This window comes from Cornus florida, unplaced genomic scaffold (genome assembly GCF_030987335.1).
Source record: "Cornus florida cultivar Cherokee Brave unplaced genomic scaffold, ASM3098733v1 CherokeeBrave_3.0.0_Hap2_Chr03, whole genome shotgun sequence".
NCBI classification, from domain to species: Eukaryota; Viridiplantae; Streptophyta; class Magnoliopsida; order Cornales; family Cornaceae; genus Cornus; species Cornus florida.
Genome location: NW_026775573.1, coordinates 39,535,011 through 39,553,042, shown reverse-complemented (window position 1 = coordinate 39,553,042; position 18,032 = coordinate 39,535,011). Strand labels below are relative to the sequence as shown.

The following is an 18,032-nucleotide window of genomic DNA, read 5'->3' as shown; positions in this document are numbered from 1 at the left end:
TAGGGCTAATTACACTCACATGCCTAAGGTTTTCCCTATTGACAGCCAGATGAAAATTGATTCATTTTTTAACAATAACACCCCTTCACGTTTGGAAAAGTTAACAATAACACCCCACCACCTCTGACACAAAGTGAATTTACCTTAGTACCCTTTAACTTGTGAATTGACTTATTTGAATAATGAAATTACTATTTTAACCTTTTTCTAATTATTTAATGGACAAAACTAACCCTCTATATATATATTGTGTGTGTGTGTGTGTGCATACACATGCTCTCTGTAACAAATCAACCCCAAAAAAATTAACTCAATTTCAGTTCCTATAAATCCACAACAAAAAAAAAAAACCAAGAACAAAATATATATAATACACATTTATATATATATGAATGATAGAACAATTGAAAGCACAGGACCAAGTCCTATAAACAACCATGCTTCTTTAACAACAGAAATAGATTCCTTTATATTCTTCATATGGCAATCAAAATTCATAGCCCATTGATTCAAATTGTATGCACCGACCTTCAACAACGTAATCTCTTTAAATCCATAGTGAAGGAGGCGATGGTGGGTGGTGTTTGGGTATACAAAAAAAAAGGTGAAAAAAAAATCCCTATTTCAACTCATATATATACAATTATATAATATTATATTTATATATATAACTATACACAAAGTAAAAGATACATAAGATAATAGATACAGAGAGAATATCCAGAAGAAAATCACCCATCCACTGCCGGCAATGCCGAAGACGGCAGCAGTAGAGTCGCCGCAGAAATGAATAATCAAAAGACCCAATTGTAAATCCCAATCCAACAATAGTGACTGACAGTTGCTAGTCATGAAAAGGAAAGTAAAAGGTTGACATTATTCATAATCTTCAATTCTATAGGATCTGTTTGATTACTCCAGCACCACCACCATCACCACAACTTGGGCCACCAATACCTACCCAAAATCCGAAATTGACAACAAAATATGCAATCGTTCGGTGACACTAAGGTGGAGGAGCACAAATGCGATGGTGATGCAGCCGACGGCTGTGATTTGGGGTGGAGGTTGAGGTGGAAAGAGAAAGAAGGGGTGGGCTATGGTGATGGTAGGTGGTGTAAGGATGGACAAAAGGTGGCCACTGTAATGACCCGATCATTTTCCCCCCTTTCCTTTTTTCTCAGAATTTTACAGATTAATTTTTTTTATTGAAATTTCTTTTCTGAGTTCGGTTTCTTATCACTTAGTGTCGTCTCGAGTGTTCAAAAATGGTTTCTGAGACTTTTTCCTTTGGATTGATAACTTCCTTTAAGGACCGAGTCATTTCCACATTTTTCGTTTTTCGACACTATTCATTTTTCGTCCTTTTCCCTATTTTGTCTTTTCCCCGTTCATCACTTTGTTGGCATAACCTCACTTTTTGTGTTTAGAGTTGGTTTTTGACTTTCTATATTTTCATTCTAAGTGGTTTCCATGAAATACGTATCTTTACTTTTGTCGAAAGGCTCTCTGGTTGCTCCCAATGTCTATAGAGGCATGAATGCATAGTTCTTCAGAAATATTTTTGTTTCTTGGGGTGTTTTTCGTAAATATCTTTTGAAGATATTTTATTTTAGGGGTTTTTTAGAAAATATTTTTGGAAGATATTTTCATTCTGGATTATTAGTGCAGTTTTCACTTTTTAGAGGGGCCATTATGCAATTAATGAAAGTTATTGCAAAAATGTCTCGTTTTGAGCCTGAATACTCGTACGTGATTCATTTTCACTTTTCTTTAAGTCCTGTACTCTTAGAATTGCCTTCTGGTCGTTTTCCCCCAGTTTAAGGGTTTTTGGCCCTAGTTGCCGCTGAACTTGTTCGGGGCATATCTCTCTGATCGGGACTCAGTTTTCGACGTTGTTTCTTCCGTTGTTTATATTTTCTCATTTTAGTTCTTTTTCGTCCACATAGTTTTGCCGTTTGAGTGCGTCTGCTCAAATTCCACTTTGTCGGACTTAACGGGGCCCTTTCGGGACACTTTTAGGGTTTTCCTATAAAAGAGGAGTGAGACATTTCATTTTTGACCTTCTCCTCTCTTCATCCACGACCAGCAGCTGCCACCCTTTTTCTCTCAATTAAACCTCCTTCCCTTTGTTAAAAAGTCATAGTACCTTTGCGTTTTGTGTTTGTATTGACGACGCGCATCTTTCTCCCTTATTAGAATCCGTTTTTGGCCAATATTTGAGTTCGGGTTTAAGGTCAAGATAGGATTTTGGTAGGTCCTCTTTGGAGTTAATGTTCACGGCGTTGTCCTTGACAAAACCCCGAAATATTGTTGAATTCAGAGCGGTTTCATTTTAGTGGCTTTTAAGATTTTCATCTCAAATTGAGGTAGGGGATGTCTTAGGCTCATTTAAATGTTGTATTGATGATTTTAGATACTTATACAACTTGTATGCATGCTTAGTTCAAGTTCTAGAATTTAATTTAATTATTTTCTGTATTTAAGATTTAATTCTCATGAAGGTGTGTACCTTAGAATTAAATTGTGGCATGCTAGTAAATTAAGCCTTGGTATGTATATCAACATATATTAAATTGAGAGCATTTGAATAAGAAATGCAAATTTTATTTAATATTTATCTTTTGTGAAAGATTAATTCATATAGTTGTAACGAGCATGAAATCAACTTGTAATGTGATATTAAAATAGGCCTTGGTATGTTCTTCAACCTATGTAAAATTGAGGACATTTGAGTTATTTTGGAAATCTAGAGAAAATTAACTAATGAGTTTAATTACTTTTATTTTAAGTGTTTTAATCCCTTGATTCGATATTTGATGTGATATATGTGAAGACTATGATATGTCCCTTAACATATATTAATTTAAGATTATTTGGGATTAATTTAAAATTTAGAGAATTTAATTATTTTAGTTAATTAAATTCTATCTACTTGTTCCATGGATTTAACTATGTCTTTGAAATTGTTTCTATGTTTAAATCAAGGAATTGGACTTAGCATGATATAGGATATCATTGTCATGCATGACTTGGTTAAATATATCTTGTGTAGGTATATAGCTTGTTAGAATATTACAATTGTTTACCTTGAAAGCTAGTTACTAAATTGTAGTTTATTTAGTACTTATGACTTAGGATGGAAATTTGGTTCAATTGTTGTAAAATATTCTTATTTTGGGTATAAATTGCATATTAAGGACATGACATGTCATATGCTATATAGACTTGAATTCTAGGACATGGTTTTTATGGATTCAACCTTACTTGTGTATGAAATGTGATAACTTGCATTTGATTTTGTATAAATTTTGAACTTATTGATTTTGGAAAGCTTGTGAGGACATAATTTATGTGATGGCTAGGGTTTGGCTCTAGTACGTGGACAAGTGTCCTCTAAGTCATAAATACGCATTAGATGCTACCTTGTGGATCGTAATTACCCGAAAATACTTGTTTGGTCTAGCGACCGCATGTCCTAGTCTTTCCACTATTTGATATCGCATTTAATTTCAAGTTGTTAATCATGGATTACTTGTAGCTTAAGAATTGATGCTTACCCTGGGTATTTGAATACTATTTAGTATACTTGAACTTGTATATTTGCTCTATGAGTTTAAATTCCATTTAGTATACTTATGCTATGTATACTTGTCTTACGTATATTTCATTTAGCATAGTATACTTGTGCTTGTATACTTGATTTATGAGTACTCTACATATATCGAACACTTGTGTATGTATGTTGATATTGTTTATCTTGCTTAACACGATTTAAGGGTACTTGAACATGTATGCTTGTATGTCATGTATCATATTTTAATACGGTTTGGTGTACTTGAGCATGTATACTTGTATGTCATTATTCATTTCAATTGCATGAGTAGCTTAGGATGCTCCCCGAGCCTCATCTTGACATAGACGTTAGGTGGCATGAGCCTCTTTGACTTGTTTCACCTTAAGGTGATAATTTTGTAAAATGCTAGGTCGATGCATGCTCATTTCATACGAGTAGCTTTATGTTACTTACCCTGAAGTTACTGGGGATTTGTTTCAGGTACGAAGGCTTAGTTTGTGATGCTCATCATTCCTTGGATGACATGTAGTTTTTGAATTTCCATTCATGCAAATGTTAGCATGAAATGTCATTTTGTAGCCTTATATGTCAAAACTTGTAGCTTTGATTCCATATATATAATGTGTACATAAGTACACCTTTTACGATGTATTTGACTTGTATGAGATGAGGCCAGAGGCCAATGACATTTATTTTGCATCTTATGTAATTCTTGACTTTATGAAATATTGAAAAATCCCAAGTCATTGCTTCACCATGTTTGCATCAGGTGTGAAAATTCCATTTTTATTCTTCCATAGAGTCTCATTAATCATGTATGAAGTGTGGCCAAGGGCCAAACGGTAATTTGATACCATTTTGTATTTTCAGTTTTCAAAATTTTGATTCCGAGTTCATTTTTATCATTTTTGGCCGTTGGGGGGTCGAATTTTGAGTCGGGTCTTCTCGAGAGCCGTGGACCATTCTCACGCATTTAGACTCATTTATTACAATTGTGTGCACATTCGTTTCAACCTAGAAATGCATTTAGGGTCAAATGTATACTTGGTGCAAAGATGTATTTTCTGAGTTTTTAACCCTTTATTGATCTAGGGGCATTTTGGGCATTTCACAATGTGTTTTTTTTTATTTTCTGTTGCACTGTCGGGTAGTAAATTCGATTTCGGGAGGGGTTTCTTTTTTGTGTTTTTCCAGAAAATGTCGTTAAGGGCCCCGTTTTTGCTCTCAGTTCTGGCAAAATTCAGAAGTCCCTATAGCAGCTTTTAGGCACCCTTGACCTGATTTTCTTGGGAGCATTCTGGGCATTTTATTGCGTATTTTATTTTCTTATTTTGATATGGACAGGTAGAAAACGTGATTTTAGGGGGGGTTTTTTATTTGCATTTTTTCAGAAAATGCCGTCTCAGTCTCAAAAACCCCGTGTCAAATCTGATTTCCTGTGCGCATATGCACTATTAAAAAAAGTCTGTTATGAGGGCATTTTGGGGATTTTACGTCAAAAATAAATTTTTCTTTCGACATAGTCAGCTTGGAAAAATTATTTTGAGGGGGGTTTCTTCTTTGTGTTTTTCCATAATACGTCGTTTAGTACCTCAAAAACGTACACGTATTTCAGCATTTTGCCTAGGTTACTATTCATTGCTGTTAAAACAGTATTCACGGCCGCAGCGACGTTAAAACTTTGTTTTGACTTTTCTCTTCCATCCGGACTCCGAGTCAAGTGATTCTTAAGTCTAACTTGAATAATTTTTCGCTGTCTTCCCAGTGGTGTACTCGGTAGCACCCGATTTTATATTTTTGGAAATGACCATTTTGCCTTTTGGGCTATTTTTGGACCTTATGGAAGGTCATCAAAGTGTCTTAAAGGTATGTTATGCCTTGGGAGACCGTTGTCTTATTTTCTTGCTTCCGCATCTGGATCCGTTATCGGGTCAATCTTCAGTTCATCACAGGACGCACTGGCTTGAAAAACCAGGGCCATCACAACCACGGTGGGGGGAGGTGGTAGTGGCCATGGTGATGGTGGTGACTGTGTGTGTGTGTGTGTGTGTATATATATATATATATATATACATATAATAGAGATAAATAATAATTTATATTTCTATTTTGGCAGTGGCGGTGGCAGCGGTAAGTGGAGAGATATAGAAGGGTTGGACGGAGGTGGATTGTGGTTGTGGTGGCGGTGGCGGTGGCAGAGGTGGGTTGTGGTGGTGATAGTGGGATGGAGGAGATTAAGAGGTTAGAGAGAGAAAGTAGTGAGATGGGTTAGTATTGTTTTATTTCAAAAATAAGGGTATTTTGATCAGTTAATGGTTTTTATATTTGAGATTAAAGATAAGGGTTAATTATAACGACACCCCCTGAGGTTTACCATATTGATAGTCATATACAAGTTGACTCATTTTTGGACAATAACACTCCCTCAGGTTTAATAAAGTTAACAAAGATACCCCTAATAGTCACCACACATGGTGAATTGACAATGCTACCCTTGACCTATTTGAAATATGAAATTAGTTTTTTTAATCTTTAAAATTCATTTTTCTTAGACCAAACTACCATTTTAAATAGGTCAAATTATCCTCAACCTCCGTACTTGCATCACTGCCTCATCCACGTTGCCGCATTACCCATATTCGCTGCCATCTCTCTCACCACTTACCACTATAACCACCACCCACCATTAAAAACATAACCCACCAAAATAAGTACACACTCAAACCTCCCATAATCATCTTCAAGGTCGAAACAGATACTCTACGATAGTGGTGATGATGAGTAGTGGTGGTCGTGGTTGTGCATGGTGGTAAGAGGTGGGGAAAGTTCAGAGCAATTTGAGTTGTTTATGTTGATAGGTCTATAGATCAAACAGAGACACAACATAGCCCTTTCATCTTGATTTTCTTTGGCAACAAGAGACCCATATAGAAAACCCAAGTCAGCCGTAGTTGTTATTGAAGATCAGTCAGAGTAGTTGTAGTCTCAATTGTTGCCGAAAAGAAGCTTGGTCGAACTGAGAATTGACCGGAGCTGAAGTCTCCATTGTTGCCAGACTGAAGATCCATTTAATTTGATGAGAGCACAGAGCTACAGGGACCTCAACATGGGTTCCAAATAAACTCAATAACTACAGCGATTGTCCACACAGCTCTAGTGAGAGCTTTAGAACACATCTCGGTTCAGTGAAGACAAATCCAACTGGTGACAGCCACAACATAGATTTGAGAGTTGGTGCTAAATTGATATATATATATATATATATATATATATATATATATATATATATAATTATGAGAGACCAGAAAGCTCATCAGCGTATCGCCGGTGTGAGCCCAGAAACTTCAACAATTAACCGATGAGAACAGTTCTGGCAAGGCCCAACAACTACCATTGAATCTGGTGAAAGATTCAAATAACAGATAGAAAATGATGTCAATTAGGGCATACACAGTGTTGCGTTTGGAACCGATAATGGATCGGTACTCGTCGACGGTTAAGAGGTTGTAGTTGGCGACGGCGGCGGCAACGGGCGGTAAACTGGGCAACCGGGAGTGCTGGTGGTTGCGGTGGTCTCAGCAAGCGCTAATCAAGCACGTGGTAATGATAGAGAATTTTTTTCCTAGCTATTGTGGTGGTGGCTGTGATGAGTAGTGATGGTAAGAGGTGAAGTAATCCATGGTTATGGGTACAGAGAAATGGTGGTTGTGATTATAATTAAAGAGGGGGGGAAGAGAAGGGGGTGGATGGCTGGGCTTGAAAATCCTAAGTAGTATGGACAAAGTTGTCATTTTACAAGTTGAGATATTTTTTATTTTTATTATTAAAATGAATTATATATTAAAGGGTAATATTGTATTTCCAACCTTGTATATGGCTGTCATTATGGCAAACTTCAGGAGGTGTCATTGTAATTAACCCTAAAAAGTAAAATATTAAATGGTAAAATAGGTATTTCACTCCTTTTTAGACGCTGTTTGGATTTAAAATCTGAAAAGGGTGTTATTGTTCAAAAATTATCTAATTTTCATCTTACTGTCAATAGAGCAAACTTCAGGAAGTGTAAGTGTAATTAACCCAAAATTATAATAGCTCTATTACCCTTTTCATTCATCACTCTTACAATTTTTTGTTTCGCCTTTTCCTTTGATCTTCGCATCTTTTGGTACTCTTCTTTGTGTTTTCATATTCTTCTCACATCTTCTTCTTTCATCATCATCCACCATTTTTTTTCCCTAGTTGGTACTCACACGCACTTATTTCTTCTTAGACTTGAACTCTTGATTTTCTTTTAGAACGTAAGAGACTGATATCGCTAGACCACTGGTCATTGGTTCCACAATTATTTCAAGCCATTTAAGTATGTAATATTTGTATCCACTTTTTGTTTAAAATTTGTTTTTTTGATTTGGGTTTTAATGGTTTTTAGTTTGCATTCATCATGAACCCACCCCAACCAAATGTGCGATACGAACCATTCCAAGAGCAGACTCATTCGACAAACACTAAGTTCAGGTCTAACTGGGTTCTGGAATATAAGTTGTTGTGTAACAATACAATGAAACAAATATGGAATTCTTTATGAGCAGTTTTGGAATTTAAGTTTACATATGGACCGACTTTAGTAAATGGGAACAAAGTTGGATTATATTTTAAATTTGGTAAGGTCTACAGGATTGCGTAAGGAAAAAATGGATGACAAATTTGGATTATATTTTTAATTTGGTATGGTCTACAGGATTTAAAATGTGTAAGGAAAAAATTAATGATTGGTACTTTGTTACCGAAGGGCAATACTGGAAAAAATAGGAAAAAAAAAGAGTCCAAGTTTGAACTTACTTCGTATTTGAAAATAAATTTTAAAAGTGGAACTTCATTGTCCTAATAAAAAATTTGTAGGACTTACTTGTCTTTAAATTGCAAAATTTGGACTAGACTGCAATTTGTTAGCTTCAATTGAAAAGCTGATTATTGACTTACCTCATTCTACCATATCCACGAGTGTAGACCCAATGAAATCAAACACCCGACCTGCCGAGAGCTGAGAATAATGGATATCATCCGAAAGACCGGGCATGAGCACTACCATCATCCCTCCAGCCACAATCTCTTTAGCTCTAGCATTCAGAAAGTTCTTCATGTCTTTTGTAAATTGAGCTGCATAAGCATTTGCTACTTCCTCTGACGCACTTGTGTAGTAATTCTTCCCTTGTTCCATGCTTGTGAGTTTTTGTCGAGCAACTCTTCAGGCGACTTAGAGAGCCAGTGGAGTGCAGAGGAGGAACGCACAAAATGGAGAGAGGACTCCGGGAATAAGCGGCCATAGAAAGAACCTGGCACTCCAGCAGCAAAGTATTGCCTATCATGAGGGAGGGATGCGAAAAGTGTATTGAAATCATTGGTTGCATGATCGTTGAAGAACACTTGGAATTCGGGCTCTTTATAAGCATTGCCTTGGGAAAGACACCTTTTTTCCATGGCTTCAAGTACATTTTTCATGGCAGTTAAGGTATTTGGCCCAACTGAACATCCCAAGTCTGCCACGCGCAATGTGCTTGAATTGGAAATGAGGCTTTTTATCTCAAGCTTCTTTGCAATTGCCTCATTGATCATTTCTTGAGCAACATTTGAAGATTCTCTCTGTAAAATTGGAAAAAGATGTTACTGCCCTTGTTGCTAGAATCATCATTGTCATTGCTATCAGATTCGGAATGCTTTGATCATCAGTAACAAATCCAATTTGTACTTGCAATAGTGAAAACTACTTGATTCAACCAACACCCCCCCCCCCCCCCCCCCCCCCCCCCCCCCCGGCCGCCCGCGGGGCGCTGGGGCAATAGCAGAGCTCATTTATGCTACAGTTCTTGAAATCCGTTATTCAAATTGGGAGAAGGGCATCCATAGTATAATTAACTATTATAAAACACATTAGTAGGAAAATAGAGTAGAATTTGGCCACCATTTTGACAAAATTTACTTAACTCAAAATGAGGGTAACTTAGCAACCGAATGTTAGCTAGAAGAGAGATGAAATAAAAATTGACTAAAAAAAGGTTTTGAAAGCAATCTTTATTTAATTAAAAAAAAAAAAATTATGTTTTGTCCGTAAAAGCATGGGTTAAACAATTCCGATATAATGTCATGATGCTTGTCAAGTTCACATTAGTCACATGGAAGGAATAGATTTCTTATACGAAAAAATTATTTTTAATTATTATTATTTTTTTTTTTATAAAAAATATGTAGGAATAAATAAATTAAAAAAGGAAAAATATTTAGCCATTATTTAGGGTGTTTTAAATCCACAAAACAAAAGATAAATTCATAAATAATTCTTAAATATTATTAATAAAAGGTTAAATTATGCTCTTGCAGTACATGCATATATAAAATAGAGAAACCATAATACCTTAAAGGAAACTAATTGCTTATGCAAACTAAAAATATAAAGAAATTAATGGTAGAAGGAAGTAAGAACTTAAAATAAAACTCCCTAAAAAAAATAAAAATAAAATAAATAATATAAAACCTACTAAAATTGTCCCACTTCAGTCTACCCCACTCCAATAAAACTCGTCCTGAGTTTCCCTGCGACTAAACATATATTAATATAATCAAAATTACATACCACTGACTTGACCTTGATGCCTAGTAAGAATCCAGGCTTTGAAAATACCGTGGTTTGTTCTCTATTTGCTTCCCCAATAATCGTAATTGAAAATGATCCAAATCCATAGGCATAGAATTGCACGAGTCATCGATCCTACTATAGTGTTATGGAATTTTCGACATTTTTGGTTCCTATTTATTTTATTTTATGGTTAATTTCACTAATACTGCCTCAAATTAAGCTAAATATCACATTAAAACACTTTTGAAAAATTATTATCTTTAAGATCCAACTTTACTTTTTCGTCACTGGCATTATTAAAAAAAGACAATTTTACTCCTAATTTTTTAATACTTTTATTCCAAAATATCATAAAATTGAAAGGACCAAAATGCCCTAATTAATTACTTTGACAAACCATTATGCCCTTCCTCTCTCTTGATGTTATGTCTCTGAAGAAACCAGAGAATAACCTACAGGATTCCCCTCGCATTACCGTCTCCTTGCGAAGGAGTAGGTTAGTGTTGTTGGAGGGTTTCCGCTGAGTGTACTTTGCAGAAATATCAAAAAGAGTCCAACGGGAGGAGACAACCATTTCGATTCTATGGTGCTAAATACCACTCGTCTTCTCAATAGAGATTGTGAATTGAAGGGTTTGATTATAACAGATGATGATGATGATGATGATGGGTAATTGTGCTGCGAAGGAGGGGGCTGCATCGCGACGGAGGGGCTGGTGGTGTGGGGGATTTTGGGTGAGTTGCTTTATGTGGGAGACGATGAACTTGTATGGGTCTCTGCATTTAAGGTGATATATATATATATATATATATATATATATATATATATATATATATCGCTACATTGTTGGCGAAGATGGTGGATGGTTTGGGATGCGTGCTGACACTTAGTTGGCAGTGAGGTCGGCTGCAAGGTCTCTGACCACGGTTCATCAAGACCTAGAAGTGGAGAAGTGGGTGTAGTTTTAATTTGATTTTCATTACTCTCTCACATACTCACACACGGCTACAACATAGTTAGCAAAATTCAAAAATTGCAATTGTGATTGTGATGGTTGTTGTGATGAAGCCCAAATGTATAATTATATATATATATATATATATCCCTCTCTGTGTATATGAGGTGATATCCCTCTCTCTCTCTCTCTCTCTCTCTCTCTCTATATATATATATATATATATATTCAAGTACGGGATTTTGTTTGTGGGGTGAGAATTTTGCGATTAGGATCTCTCCATGGTTACAATCTTCAAGTTTATATGTATATATATTGTGGAGTATATATACAATGGATGTTCAGGCAGCATCTATTGTGGTTGTGGTAACACCGATAGTGGCGATGCTGCGAATTGTTTAGTTCCCTTTCTTGATTGATTGGCAAATTCATATGCCCAACAGAAGAGATTTTTCCCTAAAAGTAATGATACTTTCTTATTAATTCCTATATTGAAATATAAAAAGAAAATTATGATTATAGCTATCTAAATAAATAAATATGTCAATAAGGATTCAATCAAGCCACAAGTTTCGGCAGTAACAAACAATTCATCAAATATTCATGTTCATTGGAGCAAAAAATTTCTTGTATATATAAGTAGTTATATATATATATGGTGATTAGTTTTAAGAATTAATTTTTTTTTTTTTTGGTACATTTAAATTCCCTTCCTTTTTGTAAAAAAAATTTTACTTGCTTTTTAGTTTGTGTAATTGTGTGTGTATACAAATAAGTAGGAAAAATAATATATATATATATATTCATGCATATTAAATTAGGAGTAATTGGGTCATTTTATACATGCAACAACTTTTTTATAAGTCAATTCAAAGTCAGAAGGGTAGCAATGTCATTTTATATGGAAAAATTGCTCTGTAGTTATTTTCGAAAGATGTATCCATGTGATATTTGGCCAAACCTGATGGGTGTTAGTGAAATTGACTCTTTATTTTATTTTGCACCGATTAGTATGCTACGAGGGTTCCGGAGTTCATTTAGGGCATTTCTTTGAGTTTAAAACTCTTAGAAATACATCTCATGTCTTTTTACCATTTTTTGGATTTTCGGTCCAAGAGGTCCTATGTAGGCCCCACGTCCAAAATTTTCGTGCTAAGGTAATCTTGTTGAGTCCATTTGCATTTGTATTGAATTATTCAGTGTAAATATATGTATTTATGTGTTTAAATATATATTTGTTGCATGTTATAGTGTGTTTTTGCATGGAGGGACATTTTAGGCCATTTGTGGGTCAAAATGGGAACCAAGGATTCACCAAAACCAAGACTAAGGACCACACCACCAGATTTTAGGCCATTTTCTTCTTCTTCCAGCCATGGGTTTAGTTCTTCTCACTCTAAAAATCTCACTCTCTCTCTCTCTCCCAACACAACTTTTACATGCTTTGACCCTTTATTTCAATCATTTGCACTAGGGTTTGATCTTTGCCATAAAAGGAAAAATTGGAGAGCTTGATGAGAGCATCGATTTGATCGGAGCAAAGTTTCATTTGGAGGTCTTTGAGGAATTTCTATTTTGGGGCTTTTGTCTTCCTTGAGGTAGAGTTGTCTAATTGTCATAGTCCTTAGGTTTTGTAGTTAATTTCATGTTTTTCCTTTTGAATAACATACTAATTTGATGCTAATTATGAAAAGTAATTCTAGGATTGGTGTATGTTTGAGTTCTTGCCTAATTGGTAGATTTTGTGTGACTATGTAAATTGTTGACAACATGATATCAATTTTCTATGTATTGAATCCCATGATTAATTGATGCCAAATTGGTGATGATATTGTTGTGCTAACATGCCAATTGCTTATAGTATTTCCTATAGGATGTTACACCCACAAATTTATGATTCTTGTAAACTTAATTTTCCTTATGAGTTGTGAAATTTTGATGAGAAGTAGAATTGTTCAAGTATTACACATTTCATTCTCCTGACAGCATTGGCATTCCATGGATATTATGGTGTGGGTGTGTAAAGACTTGTGTGTGGGAAATGGGAAAAGATGAAAACGAATTCGAGAAGTTTTTGTGAAAAAGAATTTGAGAAGTTTTTGAGAAAAGGTTTTTCTCAAATCGGCCTTGGGAAGGTACCCTTTGGTCAGTAATGCTAGCTAGATAATAGAGTCGACACATGAGGTACCTGTGAGTAATTTTAGCGACTCAGGCTCCAAATGACGATTGGGAGGTACCCTTCCGTCAGGGATGATAACAAAATTCTCCCTAGGGACCGAGGGATGTACCCAAGGTCAGCTAGTTAGTACATTTTCGTTGTAGGTGTGTGAACATGCGAGGGTGTGTGTGTAGTATGTGAGTTGCATAGAGCATTCTATGCATTGCATACATTAGTTGATGATGGTGACCAATTGATGATTTAAATGATGTTGTACACCCTTAGCGTGATCCTATTATCTCATCTCCATTCTTTGTTGTGCAAAACATGTGGTTTATTACTTTGATTGAGGAGATGCCACTTAGACAATCTCTGCTGAACCGTTGTGCTCAGTCCTTTACTAATATTTTTAGGAAACAGAAAAGAAGTAATGGACGATCCACAACCCCATCTTTGAAGCATTTGAGGATTCCTTTTGTAGCCTAGATGCTTAGTCTATTTTGAAGTGTGTAAATTTTGATGTACATGGCATTTTAAAATAAAATGATGTACCATTTTGACAAGAAGCACACTTGGTGATTAATCACATGTATCATGAGGATATAAATGACTTTGGGACCATTTACCCGTCTTTGGTGGTCTTATTGTGATTTCTAATCTATCTTTTGGATTTCTAGTCTTTTGAAATGTACTTTAAAACATGATGTATTTTGAACCATTACAATGTATGGAAGTTATTTTGGTGAGGTGCTTATGCCTTTATGTATGTTTTGGGATTAGTTTGACTTGGTCTAAATGACCAATCTATGATTTAGAGGAGAGCACAATATAAAATAAAAAAAAGGTTATTAAGGCAGTTTCTGGTTTCAGTCCGATCAATCGGATTTCAATCTGATCAATTGGATTTTCCAACTTAGAAAATTTTGAAATCCCTCCAAAATCTACTCTCGATCGGATCGATCGGATTTCAATCTGATCAATCAGATTTTCCTAGGCACAGAAAATTTTGAGGTTGTTAAAATCGCTCGCATTGACTAAACTTCAAACAATCATAACTTGGTTATTTCGAACCCAAATTAAACCATTCTTGAGTCAAGATTGATGCATTTTGAGCCACCTTTCTATTGGCATCAACCTCATTTTATAATTCTAACTTTAAATAACTATTTTACCCTTCGTAATCCTACGGTTCCGGCATGAACCCAAAGTCGGAGTTACCATTCTTTAATGATCCAATGTGGTTAGAAATGACTAGTATGACTTTATTATGACTCCTAACTAATAGTAAGGTGCATAAAGACCATTTTGCCCTTAGTGGACCTCAGGTTAGAATAAGGACCTATTAGCATTTTGGATCCACAGAATCGGGTCGTCACACCTACTGTAAACCGGAATGGCCAATTTCTTCATTGAAGGTACCAAAGATAAAGGCCTATTAAGATCATTACATGGCAGCTTGCACCCAATCTCATACTCAATATGCCAATTACTCACAATCAAGTTCTCATTGTAACCTTGATAATTACAGCGTGAAAGAAGAAATTGGAGTAAAACAATTATTATCACTTGATTTCAAATTGCTAATGGAGGGCCCCACTACGGTGACACTAATAAAATCACAAGGATCACTTAGATGAAAGTACTTTGTTTTATCAGTAATAATGGTAATCTCTAGACTTGCTACCCACCAATGAACCCTTCCACATCCTCCCCAACATTTAATTTGGAAATTTCATCAATTGGATCTTCAAATAAACCATATTGCTCACTTTTAATAATGAATTTTTTTGCCATTATCCGCTTTTTCAATAACAGATTTTTCTTCACTTGAATCAAAGCAAGCTTCTACATTATTTTGGACATTTAATTAGGAAACTTCAGTGACCTCAACGTCAATTAATTTTTGTTTCTTGCTTTCGGCCTCAGATTTCTTGTCACCATCTGCTTCTGTTGCCGTTTGGAATTCTATAACTACATCAACTTCAATTACAAGAGGTGAAGCAACACAATTTTTCTTCAGACCAATCTCTTGAGAATTACTGCTTGCTTTAATAAAATTATCACTATTCTTGATGCCATCATCGTTCGACTCATTAACAAACCGTCTCTCTTTCCTATAACTTTGATATTGGTGATAACTTGGTGGTAAAAATTTAGCAATTAACAACCTTCTCATATTTGACCATGATTGTACAGGTTGTTTTCCTTGACACCTCCGATTAGTTTTTATCTATTCCCACCAAGCTGAAGCACATTTCTTAAGCATGATTGCTACAAAAGGAACTTGCTTGTGTTTGGGTTTATCAAAATACTCAAAATGTAATCAACTTCATTAAGCCAATCCAAGAAATCCTCAACACAAAAACTCGAAGTAAAAGTAAGTAATTCGAGTTTTTTTTTAAACTTACGATTGCCCAGATATCTATAGTTATATCTATAGTTCGATTAACCACAACTCCTCTAAATCTGAACTTCTCATCATTGAAAGAATCCGCATAGGCTGGAGATCTACGTGGATAAATAGGAAAATAACTCATGCTTGGTTGGCTACGAGACACATCATCAGCGTGGACACGAACTAAATCACAAACCTGATTGCCACCAATCCTAAAACCTATTACTGCAAACCGATCTTGAGTATGCATGACTACCCAAGGGGCGTGCACTCCCCGATCAACATCGCGGGAGCGGTTGCTACCAAAACGATCAACCACTATCAAACCAAGGTATTACAAGGCTCTGATACCAATTAACGTAGCAGAAGTGATTAGACATTCACAAGGGTTGGGTAACTTTGAATCCACAAAGTAGGTGTTTTGAATCCATAAAGCAAGAGATAAATTCATAAAGAATTCTGAAATATTATTGATAAAAAGTTAAATTCTGCTCTTGCAGTACAAGGACATGAATATTTATAATAGAGAAACCCTAATATCTTAAAGAAAACTAATTGCTTATGTAAACTAAAAATATAAAGAAACTAATAGTAGAAGGAAATTAAAAACTTAAAATTAAACTCTCTAAAAAAAATAAAAAATAAAAAATAAAAAATAAAATAAAATAAAATAAATAATAGAAAATCTACTAAAATTGTCCAACATCAGTATGAAAATCAATAAAAATCATAAAAATGAATGCACAATATAATTCTCAAAAAAAAAAAAAAAAAAGTAGATAAATTTCGAGGAAAACCCCATATTCATACGGGTCAGACGGTTAGTTGGAAATACCAATATAGTGTTAATAATAATTAATGGTACATAATATATATAATATTATAATGATAATATATATCTCATGGGTAAACAAAAGAACCATTAGAAAAAAGAAGTGTACGTGCAGCAATGGTAAACTATACGTGGCTAATAGTGATAATAGAATAGATATACATAAAATAGGCACAAGGTCATTTCTATCCCAAAAATATATTAGAAAACTCAATGTTCAAGCTCCCTTTCAACTAACCTTCATCAGTAAAGTTACTCTCTCGAATGGTTAAGGGGCCAAAAAATAAAAAAGAGAAGTTTAGTGCAAAACATTAAAAAAAAAAGAAAGATTTAATACACTTCACCCTTAAAAAAATATAAGGGTTAATTTCACTGACACCCCCTTAGGTTTAGTCAAAATACTATCACTTGGGTCCATTTCTATTTTTCCGTTAAAAATATTAAAAAGACAACTTTACCCCATATTTTTTAATCCTATTTGTTTCAAAATACTCATTATACCTTCAGGTATATGGAATATCTTGCTTTTTGTTCCATAATGATCATTAGATCTATCTAAAGAAATATGTTTCAATCAATTCCACATCTTCTTCTGACTCCCAATCCCTTCTGGTTGTGGAAGAGCCCTCAATCCCAGACTCATGCCCCAGCTCCCAAATGTTTGGAGAGATTTCCAAGCGTAGGCACTTTTTCGGAATCTACTTACTGGCAAAGGCTACGACGCTTCATAGGGAGGAGATGATTGAAGTAGTAAAGGTATTTTTGAATATATATATATATATATTGTTTAAATCCATTTTTTAATTTGTTTCCTAATTAATTGATATATATATATATATACATATATGGATGGTCAAACAAAATGGGTATGTATATAGGGTATATAAAAATGGGTCTGTATATGGGGTATATATATATACGCGTATATATATATGTATGTATGTATGTATATATTTTTAGAGATATTTTAGTATTTTATATTGATTCTTTAGGCTAAAGAGTTATGAACTGTGTCTTTGTTTTCCTCCATTTGATGACATACCAAACAGAGTACTTTAGGATGGTTCTGATTTTAGTATGTTCACTTAATGCAGGACATCCATCATCCATGGATAATTAGTGGAGGAGAGACTCCATCGATGATGGATCTGAGCTGAAAAATAACAAAAAACTACTTGAGACTTTGCTGTAGATACACCCACTAGCCATAAACGATGGTGTGGCTCCAAGAAGCCCAAGGTTGTTCCGGGCATAGTTAGAGAGAGAAATACAGAGGGATATAGAGAGAGTCTTTTCCCCCTTTTTAGGGATGCTGTGTAAACGATATTACGTAATATATATATATATATATATATATATATATATATTATTGTAAATTTGTAAAATATTTAGGGATAGTTTAATCTTTTAGTATATTTTTTTATGCTAAAGTTTTTTTTGACAAAGTTAAAAGGTAATTAAGTCATTTTACGTGATGTTAGATG

General features: G+C 34.8%; 1 pseudogene; it reads right to left on the bottom strand.

Moving 5' to 3' along the window:
- The window catches only part of LOC132300324 (loganic acid O-methyltransferase-like), a 33,110-nt pseudogene that overhangs the window by 14,268 nt on the left and 810 nt on the right, over positions 1-18,032 (bottom strand).